This window comes from Hyla sarda, chromosome 3, assembly GCF_029499605.1.
Source record: "Hyla sarda isolate aHylSar1 chromosome 3, aHylSar1.hap1, whole genome shotgun sequence".
Lineage (NCBI taxonomy): Eukaryota > Metazoa > Chordata > Amphibia > Anura > Hylidae > Hyla > Hyla sarda.
In genome coordinates, this window is record NC_079191.1 from 209,432,234 (window position 1) to 209,449,250 (window position 17,017).

General features: G+C 41.9%; 1 non-coding gene across 1 annotated transcript; it reads left to right on the forward strand.

Moving 5' to 3' along the window:
• The first annotated feature begins 11,719 nt into the window (after positions 1-11,719).
• On the forward strand, positions 11,720-11,792 carry TRNAV-UAC (transfer RNA valine (anticodon UAC)). Its single transcript has one exon. It is a non-coding gene; the product is annotated as a tRNA-Val (tRNA).
• Positions 11,793-17,017: the final 5,225 nt, after the last annotated feature.

A 17,017-nucleotide genomic window follows, 5' to 3' on the forward strand; every position in this document is an offset into this window, starting at 1 on the left:
ATGAGATGTCTAAGCGCCGGAGTACCCCTTTAAGATAACCCATCTAATATTGCAAACACAGTAATCAGCTGATCACAGCAGATCCAGCTCCAGAAACCCTCAGCAAAGGGCTGATTTGTCACTGCGAGGCAAGTAGGTAGCAGTACATGTATAGCATGGTTTCCGAATGTCACCCTTGACAAAGAGTAATTGTGATGACTGAATAATTGATCCACAGCATCTACAAATCATCTTGGGGGTGTTTTAAGTAGACAGTTATTAGTACTTGCCAAAAGTGGTCCAAGGAAGGGCAATCAATGAACTGAAGACAGGGCCCTGGGCAGGGCTGCCACCAGAAATTTTGGGGCCCCATACACAGCTCAAGGCTTGACGACCCCTCCCCCCTATTGGCCCACCCCTGAGAGCACCCCAGAGCCCACCCGCTATCTTCCTGCTAAGATTTTAAAACACAGGACAAGATAAATAAGATTATTTTAGTTAAATGAGTAAGGAAGCATGAAATACCACCATAACACTGGAACTGACCAAATCCTGGTACTGAGAACTGATCCTGATCCAAATACTGAAACCAATACTACCAATAATAACAGCATACAAAGGACACAACGTGACTGTATAAAAACCACTATGCCAATATCCCCCCATACAAAGTCTATGTAGTGGTGACCCCAGCTTTACACTTGCTCTGCAGGTTGTATAAGTGATTACAGTGCAGTAACATCTACTGACTCACAGAAGGCATCTTCTTTGAGTCATTCTTTATCCTTTTCTTTGATTTCTTGCTCAGACTACCATGAAGTCTTCTTCCAACCTTGACTCGTCACCACAGAATCTCCCAGGCAACAAACCTAATTAGCTCCACACTTTTGGCCCCTTTGGTGCCCTGCATAGTATGAGGACGTAAAAAAGTGTGTTGGGTGGAAAGGATAAGGGGATTGGGGAGTGTTAGGTAGGTCATTTCCTTTCCCATATTTTTCCCTATAATTCTAAGGTAGAAGAAGCCCCCAGTAGGTCGGTGATGCTCCCTGTAGGTAGGAGATGCTCCCAGTAGGTAGGTAGCAGGTAATGCTCCCAGTATATAGGTAGTAGGTGATGCCCCCAGGGAGCTTGTAGACAATGTCCCAGTAGGTAGGTAGTGTGTAGTGCCCCAGTAGGTAGGTATTAGGTAATGCCCCCAGTAGGAAGTGCATCCAGGTGGGTAATGCCCCTGGTAGGTAGTAGGTAATGCCCCAAGTAGATAGTGCCCCCAGTTAGGTAGTGCCCCCAAGTCGGTAATGCTACCAGTAGATAGTGCCCCAAGGTAAGTTGCGCCCCAATTTTAGTAGTACCCTCAGTTAGTTAGCAGTCTCAGGTAGGTAGTGCCCCAACTAGGAAATTCCCCCGGACAGGTCCTATAAAAAATAAAATAAAAAAAATCCCCCTTACCCTTCAACTGATCCTGCGGGGAGCAGGGGGGGGGAGCAGTGTGGGACTTCTCTGGGAGGCCATGCGATGAAATTACGTCATCACATGGCCTGCAGTGTAGGTCAACACTCCTGTACACACATTACATATGCTATTTGCGTACTGTACATACAGAAGCAGGAGATTGCTGTTTAAACCGTGGTCTTCTGCTTCTGTGCTGGGGCTGCTGCAGGGGGGTTGCTGGCTACTGGGGTACTGGCTGCACCACCACCATCCCTGGCCTTGGGTGATGAATGCTCACTGATGTGCATGAGAAGAAAAGCTTGTTCTGTCGGACTGCACAGAATGATACCTATAGTAAAAATTGCTGTCTAACCCAGGAAGAAGTATGGTGTCGCCTACAAAAAATCTAAATAGACGAATCATCAGGCCCAGATGGCATTCACCCCCGTGTTCTAAAGGCATTAAGAAATGTAATAGACGGACCCCTATTTTTAATATTCAGGGACTCTATAGTAACAGGGACTTTTCCCCAGGACTGGGGCAGAGCAAATGTGGTGCCAATATTTAAAAAGGGGTTAAAAGGTGACCCCGGGAATTATAGGCCTGTTAGTTTAACCTCTGTTGTATGTAAATTGTTTGAGGGTTTTCTAAGAAATGCTATTTTGGAGTATCGTGATCAAAATAAATGCATGACTCCATATCAGCATGGCTTTATGAGCGATTGATCCTGTCAAACTAACCTGATCCGCTTTTATGAGGAGGGGAGCTCCAGACTGGACCAGGGGGAATCGCTGGATGTCACATATCTGGATTTTTCCACAGCATTTGATACGATGCCACATAAAAGGTTGGTGCATAAAATGAGAATGCTTGGACTGGGGGAAAATGTGTGCAAGTGGGTAAGTAACTGGCTTAGTGATAGGAAACAGAGGGTGGTTATTAATGGTATTTATTCTGATTGGGATACTGGTACTAGTGGGTAGTGTTGAGCGGCATAGGCCATATTCGAATTTGCGAATATTTAGCGAATATATGGACGAATATTCGTCATATATTCGCGAATATTCGCATATTCGTTATATTCTCGTTTTATTTTCGCATATGCGAAAATACGCGCATGCGAAAATCAGCATATGTGGAAATTCGCATATGCGAAAATTAGCATGTGCAAATTTTCGCATATGCAAATTTTCGCACGCCAGTCTCACACAGTAGTATTACAGCCTTCTTTACACCACACAAGCTGGAGGCAGAGAGGGGTGATCACTGTGATGTGTACTGTGAAGAAAAAAAAACAAAAAAAAAAAACGAATATTCGTAATTACGAATATATAGCGCTATATTCGCGAAATTCGCGAATTCGCGAATATGCGATATTCGCGAATAATATTCGAATTGCGAATATTCGCGAGCAACACTACTAGTGGGGTACCACAGGGGTCAGTCTTGGGTCCTATTCCATTTAATATATTTCTTAATGACCTTGTAGGGGGGTTGAATAGTAAAGTAGCAATCTTTGCAGATGATACTAAACTCTGTAAAGCAGTAAACACTATAGAGGACAGTGCACTGTTACAAATGAATCTGGATAAGTTGGAGGTTTGGGCTGTGAAGTGGCAGATGAGGTTCAACACTGATAAATGTAAGGTAATGCACATGGGGAAGAAAAATCCGGGCTGGGATTATGTATTAAATGGGAGCAGACTTGGGATGACTGACGTGGAAAAGGACTTGGGAGTCTTCACATTGCCGTTCACATGGCCGTTTGCCCCCGTTCCATAAAAAAAAAAAAAAACGGATTTAAAAGAAATAGATAGAAACGGCTGATCAAACGGGTATCACACGGCCATTTGCCCCCATTTCTGTTTTAAAAAAAAACTAATTAAAAAAAATGGATAGAAATGGATATCAAACAGGTATCCGTTTTGAACCGTTTTTTAATATTTTTTTTTTTTTTTTTTTTTTAAGAATGATAAAATCATCCACCTACAGATTCCCACAGCCAGGACTACTACTACTCCCATCATGGAACAGACTTGTTTTCATGGTGGGAGTAGTAGTTCCTGGATGCAGGAGCCTGCCAGCAGCTGGGGAGGCTACATTAGTGCTTGTACTACTACCCCCATCATGGAACAGAGTCTGTTCCATGATGGGGGTAGTAGTACAGGGGCTGAGGGATTGATCGCAACGGGTCTCACTTCTGTATCCTGATCCGATCAGAAGTTATTAAGCAGGGTAGCGGGCGGCATGGTCTGCAACCCTGCGATCACTGATGTATTTTACTTTCATTTTTTAATTCCCGGAAGGGAGCCCTGAATGGCCGGTACTGAGGAGCCAATCAGGGCTCCCTGCAGGGATTTTAAAATGGACAATGTATATTAAAAGCACTGTGGGGGGCAAGATATATAGCGCTATATATCTAGCCCCCCAGCGCATTTATAAAGATATAACCCCCGCCAGCGCAAAAATATATACCCCCGCAGTATATATATGTGACCCCCCCACAGGCGCATTTATAATTATATACCCCCCGGCGCAATTATCAATATATACCCCCCGCCGGCGCATTTATGTGACCCCCGCTTGCGCATATGTCATTAATGCAGAGCTATTTGTGAAAAGCATATTTTGCGCAGAGCATCACACCAGCTGGCGTGATGCTGCTGATAGAATACTATTCATACACAGCGCTGCAGGGGCATATTATATAGAAGTGCAGTGGGGGCCAGATAATACTATATATCTGGCCCCCACTGCACTTCTATATAATATGCCCCTGCAGCGCTATGTATATATAGTATTCTATCAGCAGCATCACGCCGGCGGTGGTTGGTGCGATGCTCTGCGCATAAAATGCTTTCACAGATAGCGCTGCATTACTTACATATGGGCCAGCAGGGGGTCACATAAATGCGCTGGTGGGGGGTATATCTTGATAATTGTGCCGGCGGGGGGTATATAATTATAAATGCGCCTGCAGGGGGTCAGATATATATACTGCAGGGCTCCTCAGTACCGGCCATTCAGAGCTCCCTGCGGGGAATTTAAAAATGAAAGAAAAATACATCGGTGATCGCAGGGTTGCGGACCATGCCGCCGCTCCCCTGCTTAATAACTTCTGATCGGATCGGGTCTCAGAAGTGAGACCCGGTGCGATCAATACCTCAGCCCCTGTACTACTACCCCCATCATGGAACAGAGTCTGATCCATGATGGGGATAGTAGTACAAACACTAATGTAGCCTCCCCAGCCACCGGCAGACTCCCGCAGATGGGGAATTACTACTCCCATCATGGAACAGACTTGTTTCCATGATGAGAGTAGTAGCAGTCCCACAACACTGTAGGAGTCTGCTGATGTCACCTCTTCTGAGCATGCTCACATGTAATTACAGATAATTTAAACCCGGGTGCAAACGGATGACATTAAAGGTTCTTCCGTTTGCCATAGACTTCAATGTTAAAATTATGATGTCCGTGTTTTTTTGCATGTGCCATTTTATTTCTTCCATGAAAAAAAACGGAAATTAGTGCAGACTGGTGCATGTACACGGATTGTAAAAAAATCCCATTGACATGAATGGGATTTTTTTTAAACTGTTTTTAATCCGTTTACAGTCTGCAAAATCGGAAATGAAACGGGGATAAAAAAAAACGGGGACAGACGGCCGTGTGAACAAGCCCTTAGTTAATAGTAAATTTATCTGTACTGACCAGTGTCGGGCAGCTGCTGCCAAGGCAAATAAAATCCTCAACAAGGAAATAATTCTACCGTTGTACAAATCACTAGTCAGACCACACATAGAATACTGTTTACAGTACTGGACACCACTGTACAAGAAAGATATAGTGGAGCTGGAGAGGGTTCAAAGACGGGCAACCAGGGGAATGGGAGGAATACAGTACCCAGAAAGATTGTCAGAACTAGTGTTATTTAGTTTAGAAAAAAAGAAGGCTTAGGGGAGACCTAATAACTATGTATAAATATATCAGGGGACAGTACAGAGATCTCTCCCATGATCGATTTATACCCAGGACTGTATCTATAACAAGGGGGAATCCTCTACGTCTTGAGAAAAGAAGGTTTCTACACCAGCTTAGACAGGGATTCCTTACTGTAAGAGCAGTGAGACTGTGGAATTATCTGCCAGAGGAGGTGGTCATGGTGAACGCTGTAAAAGAATTTAAAAAGGGGGCTGGATGCATTGTTGGAGAATAATAACATTACAAGTTATGGATTCTAGATCTATATGGACCGAAGGTTAATCCAGGGATCTATTCTGATGCCATATTTGGAGTCATATTAAATTTTTACCTCGAGTATGAGGGTCTTTTTGCCTTCCTCTGGATCAACTCAGTAGGGAACCATTAGGGTTAAAGGTTGAACTTGATGGACTCAGGTCTTTCGACCTTGAACTATGTTACTATCTTAATATGCCCTATGATAGTACCTAATGGTATACTAGTCCATGCTATCCAGAAGTTTGGATACTCCAGTACTCTGGGCAGGGCCGGTTTTAGACTAAGTGTGGCACTGGGCAAAAATTTAAAATGGGGCCCCCAGATTGCATGACAAAAGATCACTATGTTCCACTCCCTGAATTGTGCTGCATCTCAGCTAATGTGAGTAAATGAGATTGGGCTGCAAACCCCAAATGGCTGTGATTACAAAATGAGAAAAGTAATAATTCCAGGATGAAGTTGTGGCTGCTGTAATTTGGGGGTCGCAAAGTGACCCCATTTAGTGCAAATCAGCTCAGCTCCCCCCTTTGCAAGAAAGAAGTGCACGGACAGCTGTGGAGCAACAGCAACTTGTAAGGATACATGTAGAGAAATCCAGTGCAAAACGGCATCATAAAATGTATGGTCACAGGAAACCACAGGGTCACAGGAAGCCATACATTTTATGATGCCGTTTTAAGGGGTATTCCAGGGGAAATGTATGTACAGTGGTCCCTCAACATATGATATTAATTGGTTCCAGGAGAATCATCATATGTTGAAACCATCATATGTCGAGTACATATGTCTATGTAAAAATGGTAATTGGTTCTGGGGCCTAGGAACCATTGTATGTTGAATACATATCTCTATGGGAAACTGCTAATTGGTTTTGGGATGACCATTGTATGTGGAGTGTATGGGGAGTGTTTAACAAACCAGGGTGCCTCCAGCTGTTGCACAACTACAACTCCCAGCATGCATGTACAGCCATTGACTGTCTGGGCATGCTGGGAGTTATAGTTTTGCAACAGCTGGAGGCACACTGATAGGTAAACATTGATGTATGGGGTGTATAGTGTGTATATGTATTGTATGTGATGTGTGACATCGCATACAGTACTGTACAGTTCTTTAAATACCTTCAGGGGGGACAGAATGTCCTCCATTATGATCCTGCCGACTACAGCTCTATAGGAAAGGAAGGGGAGGGCAGCCAGCAGCTCATTGGATGCCTGCAGCAAGATGCTGCAGGCTATTGGCTATGGCTGCACTGGGGGGGCGGGGCTTACACGGAGCTCACAGTGGAAGCCTGCGTGAGTTAGCAGGACAGCATGTGAGTAACAGGAGGCAGAACGGGGCACACGGGGCACATTAAACAACTATCTGTCAGTTACTGAAGTTGTCAGCGCTCTCAGATAGCTGTTTGTGCGATGGCCCCGACACACAGCAGCATCATATGTCGAGGCTGCCTTCAACATACGATGGGCTCTGAGAGGCCATCATATGTTGAAATGATCATATGTCGGGGCCATCATAAGTCGGGGGATCACTGTATATATATCAACTGGCTCCAGCAAGTTAAACAGATTTGTAAATTACTTCTATTAAAAAATCTTAATCTTTCCAATAATTATCTAATTATCATCTGCTGAAGTTGAGTTATTCTTTTCTGTCTGGCAACAGTGCTCTCTGCTGACATCTCTGCTTGTCTCAGGAACTGCACAGAATAGAAGAGGTTTGCTATGGGGATTTGCTTCTACTCTTGACAGTTCCCGAGACAGGTGTCATCAGAGAAAACTTATATATTTTCTTCTGGTTTACATTGAATGTAGATATTATTTTATATATTTTACATTGCTATCATACATTGTCATTGTGAATGTCTAACACCATAGCTATTTCAGACATCTGAAGGGTTAAATTAAAGTTTGCCACCCATGCTGTTTTGATTTGCAAGACTAAGGGATTTGTGGAATTGGAACAGATTTGTTAACCATGTGAAGCTCTATTTCACTGCACCAAATCCTTTCATATTAAAACTTGATTATCCATTACAAGAGCTTAGAGTTTAGAACTGCACTGTTGGTGGCTAGCATATTGCAGAAAAGTCTTAAAAATATTGCTTACACAACCTTAGTAATAGCACAGTTGCTAGCTGCACCTGGGTTCTGTGTATTAAAAGATGAATCTGTGGAAGTGTAGTTTTGTTGGTAATTCTTAAAACCATATTTTTTTTCTGTCATCCTTTTTATTAACATTTAACGTGAAGCTATGACAATGGGTGATTCGGCCACAGGGTCATAGGTGGCTGAGGCTCATTGATCCATGTGGTCAGCAAAGGTTAGCCCATGTGGTCCAATGCCACAGCTACTGTAGCACAAATATCTGGCTATGAGAGAAAGGTATCAAGACAAATATCACTGCTTGCTGTATATGGGGCTGCAAAGTTGCAGAGTGGTCAGAGTGCCTCGGCAAGTAACCACTTCCCACCACTGAAAGCACCCACATTATGCTCAAAAGGTTTCTGCTTGGAAACCTTGGGTTCAGGCACTCCTTAGTATTAACCAATGGCAGTGGACTCTTTCAGTGGGATAATGGGCAATGTCACATTGCAAAAATTGCTCAAAAATATATTCATAGCTAATACAGTTGAGAAAAAACATGTCTATCAAGTTCAACCAAGGAGGGGAGAAAATGGGTGAAGGGGAAAATGTTTGAGTAGCATGACAAAAAAGGTGTTGGCTTCCAAATTCCACAGATCTCAATCAGATCGACCCTCTGTATTATCTGCTGGAAAAGTAATTATAATCCATGAAGGCTCCCTCCTCCTAACTAACAAGAGTTAAAAGATCTAGTGCTAGCATCTCAATGTCGGATACAACAGGACACCTTGGCTCATCAGGGAATATATAAAGTACCATGATAGAAATGTCAGATTACTGTTAAACATGACGTGCAGCTATGTTTCAGGCAGATACGTACAGTGAAGGAATGCACTTTTAGATCCCCTGCTGATTTTGTATATTTGCCCACTGACAAATAAATGATCAGACTATAATTTTAATGGTAGGTTTATTTAAACTGCGACAGACAGAATAACAACAAAAATACAGAAAAACAACATTTCAAATACTGTATAAAGTTATAATTTGATTTGCCTTTTACTCAGTGAAATACTGTATTCGATCATCTATGAGTTTTCAAGATTTCGGTCTCCTAGGTGTCTTTTATACAGGTAACTAGACCATTAAGTGAGTGCTCCTCATCTCAGCTTGTTACCTGTAAATCTTACTGATTAATGGGGTTGAAATACTTGTATAAAAGACACCTATCCACAGAAGACTATCCACCATGGCCAACACCAAAGAGCTTTCAAAGAATTTCAGGGACAAGATTGAAGACCTACATAAGCCTGAAATGGGCTACAAGACCATCACCAAGCAGTTTGTTGAAAAGTTCACACAGTTGGTGCGATTAACCTCTTCAGGACACAGGGCGAAATTCGGTCCCTGCTGCTAGCCAGTCGGGGACCGGGCCGTGATGCCTGCTGAAATTATTCAGCAGGCATACCGACACATACTCCGAGCCACCCCCCCCCCCCCCCCCATGTCGGCGAACGATGGAAATCGCCGGTCAATTCAGACCGGCGACCTGCAGGGATTCCGGGTCATGCAGGACTCCGGTGACCAAGAAAATAATATCCCTGAAGAGATAGGAGTGAAGTGGCAGGGGCGCCACCATTCCTATCCCTGCTATTGGTCGGTCAGAAGCAACCATGCATGCTGGGAGTTGTAGTTTTGCAACAGCTGGAGGTTTGCCCCCATGTGAATGTACAGGGTACATTCACATGGGCGGGTTTACAGTGAGTTTGCTGCTTCAGGTTTGAGCTGTGGCAAATTTTCCACCGCAGCTCAAACTCCTAGTGGGAAACTCACCATAAACCCCCGCCCGTGTGAATGTACCCTAAAAACACTACATTACACTACATTAACACAAAATAAAGAGTAAAACCCTACATATATACCCCCTAACACGGTCCCCCCCCAATAAAAATTTAAAGCACATCGTACAGCAGTGTTTACAAAATGGAGCCTTCAGCTGTTGCAAAACAACAACTCACAGCATTTCCGGAAAGCCATTGACTGTCCAGGCATGCTGGGAGTTTAGCAACAGCTGGAGGCACCCTGTTTGGGAATCACTGGCGTAGAATATTTTTGATAGTGGAGCCAATTGTAATGCTTGCATCCGAGTCCACCCCTATGCAACTCCGTAATTGAGGCCTCAAATGCTTATGGCACTCTCTCACTTCAGGGCCCACTAGTATTTCAAGGAAACAGTTTAGGGCCGCATATGGGGTATTTCCGTACTCAGGATAAATTGCATTACAAATTTTGGGGGGCTTTTTCTCCTTTTACCCCATATGAAAAGGAAAAGTTGGGTTCCACAACAGCATGTTAGTGTAAAAAAATATAAATTTTTACACTAACATGCTGGTGTTGCCCCATACTTTTTGTAACACAATTTCTCCTGAGTACGGAAATACCCCATATGTGGACGTAAAATCCTTGCACAACAAGGCTCAGGAGTGAGAGCACACAATGTACATTTGAGGCCTAAATTTGTGATTTGCACAGGGGTGGCTGATTTTACAGCGGTTCTGACATAAACGCAAAAAAAAAAATACCCACATGTGACCCCATTTTGGAAACTACACCCCTCACAGAACGTAAAAAGGGAGTATAGAGAGCTTTAACACCCCACGGGTGTTTGACAAATTTTCGTTGGATGGGAAAATGAAAAAAATGCTGGTTACCCTATATTTTTCATTTTCACAAAGGAAAATAGGAAAAAAGCCCCACAAAATTGTAGCCCCATTTCTTCTGAGTAAGAACATACCCCATATGTGGATATAAAGTACTCTGCGGCAAACTACAATGCTCAGAAGAGAAGGAGCGCCATTGAGCTTTTAGAGAGAAAATTTGTCCGGAATTGAAGGCCACGTGTGTTTTCAAAGCCCCCATGGTGCCAGAACAATGGAACACATGTGTCCCCATTTTGGAAACTACACCCTTCATGTAATGTAATGAGCATTTACGCCCCACAGGTGTCTGACAGATTTTTGGAACAGTGATCCGTGAAAATGAAATATGTAATTTTTCATTTGCACAGCCTACTGTTCCAAAGATCTGTCAAACGCCAGTGGGGTGTAAATGCTCACTGCACCCCTTGTTCAATTCTGTGAGGGGTGTAGTTTCCAAAATGGGGTCACATGTGGGTGGGGGGTCCAATGTTCTGGCACCATGGGGACTTTGGAAACGCACATGGCCCCCGACTTCCATTCCAAACAAATTCTCTCTCCAAAAGCTCAATGGTGCACCTTCTCTTCTGAGCATTGTAGTTTGCCCGCAGAGCACTTGATGTTCACACATGGGGTATTTCCATACTCATAAGAAATGGGGTTACACATATTGGTGGGTATTTTCTCCTATTACCCCTTGTAAAAATTTAAAATTTGGGGAAAAACCTGTATTTTAGTGAAAAATTTTTTTTTTTCATTTACACATCCGACTTTAACAAAAAGTCGTCAAACATCTGTGGGGTGTTAAGGCTCACTGGACCCCTTGTTACGTTCCTTGAAGGGTGTAGTTTCCAAAATAGTATGCCATGTGCTTTTTTTTTTTGCTGTTAATGCACCATAGGGGCTTCCTAAATGCGACATGCCCCCAAAAACCATTTCAGCAAAATTTGCTTTTCAAAAGCCAAATGTGACTCCTTCTCTTCTGAGCATTGTAGTGCGCCAGCAGAGCACTTGACATCCACACATGGGGTATTTCCATACTCAGAAGAGATGGGGTTACAATTTATTTTTATTTATTTTTTTTGGGGGGTGGGGGGGATTTTCTCCTATTACCCCTTGTTAAAATGTTACATTTTGGGAAAAGACAACATTTTAGTGAAATAACTAATTTCATTTACACATCAGAATTCCGCTGGCATCGTGTGGGACGGTTCAAGCTATTTGGCCACCAAATTGCAAGCTAAGTATCTCTCTATTTCATTACTGCATCATAGCTGAATTGCTAGTCACGGTTTCATAGTGTAGTGGTTATCACGTCTGCTTTACACACAGCAGGTCCTGGGTTCAATCCCCAGTGAAACCACACTCGTTTATACATCTCTTCTGATCCCTATAACTTTTTTATTTTTCAATATACGGGGCGGTATGAGGGCTCATTTTTTATATATTTTATATGGAATTTGGGAAAAGGGGGGTGTTTAAACTTTTAATAAGGAAGGGTTTAATGTGTGTCTTTTTAAACTTTTATTAAACTTTTTTTTTTACACTTTATTAGGTCCCTTAGGGGACTTTTAGGAGGAATCATTAGATTCCTCATACAGATCACGCTGCGGGGGGCGATCCACCCCACTGGACCACCAGAGAGTTTTTATAGCTTCCTTTAGACGCCACTGTCAGCATTGACAGCGGCTATCTAAGCGGTTAATAGCCGGCTGCGGCGATCGCCACATGTCGGCTATTAATTCCGGCCCTCAACTACAAGAATCATCTGAGGGCCGGCCGGTATGGCGCAAGCTCGAGTCGGGAGCCCATGCCATACACCGTTAATGGCACAAGGATGTGTATAAAAGTCCTTAGTCGTTAAGGGGTTAAAATGTGTTTTGCAGGATTTTATTGTTCTTATTCTGTCTCTCACTGTTCAAATTAACTTACCATTAAAACTATAGACTGATCATTTCTTTGTGAATAGATCAAATATTTTCTTCTTCACTGTAGATCACTGGTGTGTACAGGCACAGGGGCTTAATAATTTGAGAAATAATTTATGCAAAGATTGTTATTATGTCCTTAGGTCACAGAAACAACAGAATAATCATGGACTGGCAGGAACATGGAAGTCCTTGGCTCCCCATCCTGCCATTAGTCACTGATATAGGTGGTGTCTCTCCTCAGACGCCAGACCTGGCAAATAAATGCCCGATCAGAATCTCTAGATGGAGTGTTGACCTGGGCAAAATCTAAATATTATACTAACTATACAAATACCATATGCCAAGACTTTTCTAAATATTTTATTCAGGACTCACCATACTATCATAGAGTGCCAAATACCACAATGAATTGTCAATATTAACCCTATCCATGCTAACCAAAGACCACCATACAGTGCACATAATAGCACCAAACACCACAGTGTAGTACAATATACATCTTAAGCAGCACCAAATAGCACATTGCAGCACAAAATATCTCTCCAATAGCTCTAAACAAACACCATATTACTGCCAAAATACTTTACCAGTGGTGCTTAATACCACAATGCAGCAAAAAATACCTCTGCAGTAAAAAAAATACCACAGTGCAGAACAAAATACCACTCCAGCAACATCAAATACCACAATGTAGAACAAAACCTCTCTACCAGTGCTAAATAAATACCACAACGCAGGGCAAACAATCTATTTAGCATTGCTAAAAAAAAAAAATAATACCTCAGTGCAGCACAAAATACTTCTTTAGCTGCAACAAATGCTGTAGTGTTTATTTATTTATTTTGCACTTTTTGTGGAATCCAAAAGCATAGTCTATTACGTTTTACTGTCCTGAAAACAAGAGTTATATGGTTGTGAAACAGGTTAAACATTATCCCTAGTAAATTAGGTTTGGTCAATTAAAGTCTATACGCTTTGGTATATGTTGAAAGAACTTTTTGAAGGTATTCCAGTATATACTGGAAACTAAGCCCTAAAAGGTCATGTGATTTGGGCTTTACAGAGACATACTTCAAATGTTCAAAGTTTGGATATGTTCGCCATATCCACCAAATTCACAAACTCTTAGGACACAGGTTTAAAAATATCAGTATTACCACAGTTGTAAAAAAAAAGATGCATGAACCCTAGCAGAAGAAACCTGACAATTGTTGGTATCCATATACAAACCAATCTGATAAGCTGCCTAGTGTGAACAGAGCCTAAGTTTCTTTGTAAGAAAAAAAGATATCTAATATTTTCTTTATTGCTGTTTGTTAGCAGTAACTGGATCCCAATGAAGAGCTAGTGCTGTCACTTATTGTACGCATAAACACCAACAGTGAAGGAGGAACCCAAAAGAAACCCAAAACTAGAATGTTGATTTCTAGATGAATATTTTTTCTAAAATCTTGTAGTTGTGGGGGATGGGACAGGTGAAGGCCAGCAGGCGACTTTTTCTATCCCTGCCCTAATTTGCCTTTAAGCAATTATTGTACTATGATGCATAGAAAAATTCTTAGAATTCACTAGCAATAACCTTTTCTTTTCTCCGCATACAATGAACTGTGATTCAATACTGTCTGCTTGTATTTTCTCCTTTCAGAATTAATTAATGTTAAAGTTGTCATTTATACAAATATCATAATGTTAATGTTAGGTGACCCCTTTAAAGATGGTTAACTGACTATTTAACCTTGCCTTTGGACGAGCAGAGCTTATTGTTATCCGCCTTCTAGCAATTCAAGTACATTGCTTAGTTAAAATGACATATTTACACAAACTTACAGGAAGGTAACATTTGATATATTTCACACGACTCAACACAGCAGTCATCTGACAATGAACAGCACATTCAAACAGTGCCAGGTCTGGGCAGAGCAGACACAAAAGAGTCTGTTCTGGGTTGCAGTAGACTGTCATATTGTAAAAAAGCTATATTCAAAAAATACAGAAAAACAGCTATTGATACATATGTTACAGAACACTAAAGAATACTCTTGCACAGTGCATTTTCCTGTACACAGAATGTTAATAGCATTAGCCAATGTTAACAGTAAACATTGTTTATATCCAAGATCTCTACAGCTTTACACATATATGAACTAAAAGTGTACATGTAATATTAATAATCTATATTTATTAGTAGGACTACATTATTACTGAAAATAATGCATTTGTAAAGTCTTCGGACCACATCACTTTTTGTTGGGTCCTTCAATTAAAATTTAGAAAAAAACAACTTTACCCAACTTTAGTAAATAACCCATAATGAGATTGTGAAAACAGAATTTTAGAAATTTTAGCTGATTTATTAAAATGGAAAAGCTGACTATAAGAGTCAGATGGTGGATCCTCTGGGCATGTGCGGATGATGATGTGAGCCGTGCCAGGGAACAGAGTCTAAGGTGCCGCTGGTTTTCACCAGAGCCCGCCGCAAAGCAAGATGGTCTTGCTGCGGCAGGCGGCACCCAGGTCGCTACCCCTGGCACAACTCGTCCACACAGGTTGCTGGGATGAAGCGTGGTACAGAAGGATAAGACAAGACGTGGTCAGGATAGCTGAAGGTCAGGGCAGGCGGCACAGTAGCAGGGTCAGGTCACGGAACAGGGATCAGGTACATGGAAAAACAGGAACACAGAAACATAGTAGCTTTCTCTCAGGCACTAGGGGAACAAAGATCCGGCCCAGGGCAGGGGGAGGTGCACAGACTTATAGGAAAGGAACAGGTGAAGACACTAATTAGAGCTTACTGGACCTCTAAATCATAGAGCTTCGGCACGTGCGCGCCCTAGAAGTCGGGGGCAAGAGCATCGGGACTGAGAACACGGAAGACCAGGGAGGTGAGTGACGGGCTGTAACTCGCATGCAGGCGCGTCCTGCAATGTGAATCCCAGCCCCGCCGGCAGCAGGGACATGAGAGGAGAGCGCTCACGGCCAGCGTGTCTGGCCAGAGCGCTGAAGTTACACTGACATTGTGCATGAACACAAAAACCAAGCCATCAGGTGGGCAGAGCCACCTGTAGTGCCCAGAGACCGGATTGTGTGAAGACACTGATATGGAATAGTGCACAAAAAAAAAAAAATTCTTACTCTGGTAGAAAACATTTTTTTTCTAATCAAAGAGTGCCAGAAATTTAAACAGATATGTAAATTACTTCTATATAAAAATCTAAAATTACTTCTATATAAAAAATAAATTCCACCAAGCGGGTTGGGCCCGGCCGGGACCCGTGGCTAATAGCGGGCGGAACTGATCGTGGGTCCGCGCACTTTTAACCCCTTAGACGCGGCATTCAAAGTTGATCGCCGCATCTAAAGTGAAACTAAACTAATGCCGGTTAGCTCAGGGGGCTGTTTTTGAACGACTCGGTGAAATCCTGCCTCCTGGTGTCCGATCGCTGAATGACATCTCAGTTCCTGAGATCCAGGCATGAGTAGTCAAGCGGCAAAATCATTGATCAGTGGTTTCCTATGAGAAACCAGTGATCAATGTAAAAGATCAGTGTGTGCAGTGTTATAGCCCCCTATAGGAGCTATAACATTGCAAAAAAAAAATGTGAGAACAAAGCTTATCATTTAACCCCTTCCCTAATACAAGTTTGAATCCCCTCCCTTTTCCCATTAAAAAAGAAAAAAAAACAGTGTAAATAAAAATAAACATATGTGGTATCGCCACATGAGGAAATGTCCAAATTATAAAAATATGGCAATTTTAAATGTATACATTTTCCTGCATGTAGTTATGATTTTTTTCAGAAGTACGACAAAATCAAACCTACATAAGTAGGGTATAATTTTAATCATATGACCTACAGAATAAAGAGAAAGTGTCATTTTTAACAAAAAAATGTACTGTGTAGAAATGGAAGCCCCCAAAAGTTACAAAATGGCGTTTTTTCTTATATTTTGTCGCACAATGATTTTTCATTCTGTTTCACCGTAGATTTTTAGGTAAAATGACTGACATCATTACAAAGTAGGATTGGTGGTGCAAAAAATAGGCCATCATATGGATTTTTAGGTGCAAAATTTAAAGAATTATGATTTTTTAAAGGTAAGGAGGAAAAAGTGCAAAAACAGAAACACCCTGGGTCCTTAAAGGGTTAAGGATGCAGCAATTTTTAATTTTTGCTTTTTAATTTTTTCCTCTTTGCATTCTAAAGCCATAACGGTTTACATTTTCTACCTACAGACCCACATAAGGGGTTTGTTTTCTGCACTGCAAATTGTAATTTGTTAAGATATGACTTATTTTATCTACAGCGAAAGAAAAATATATACATGTTTGTGGGGCAAAATATTTTGGGAAGTTTTGCTTCCACGTGGTGCACATTATGTTTATTCTGTAGGTCAAGACAATTACAACGATACCAATTTATTTAGGTTTTGTTTCATTATACTATAATTGGCCACTCTGCCAAACTAAGTAATCAGGAGAATAAGGTTTTGGTAAGAGAAGTGACCAAGAACCCAATGACTGAGTTCCAGAGATCCATCAGAACAATGCTACATCAATATGGGCTCTATGGCAGTTTGTATGTCTTGTTGCGGAATTAAAAACCATGGCAGACCAAGGCTTTCAGTCTGGTAACAAAACCAGATGCGGTCCAAAAAC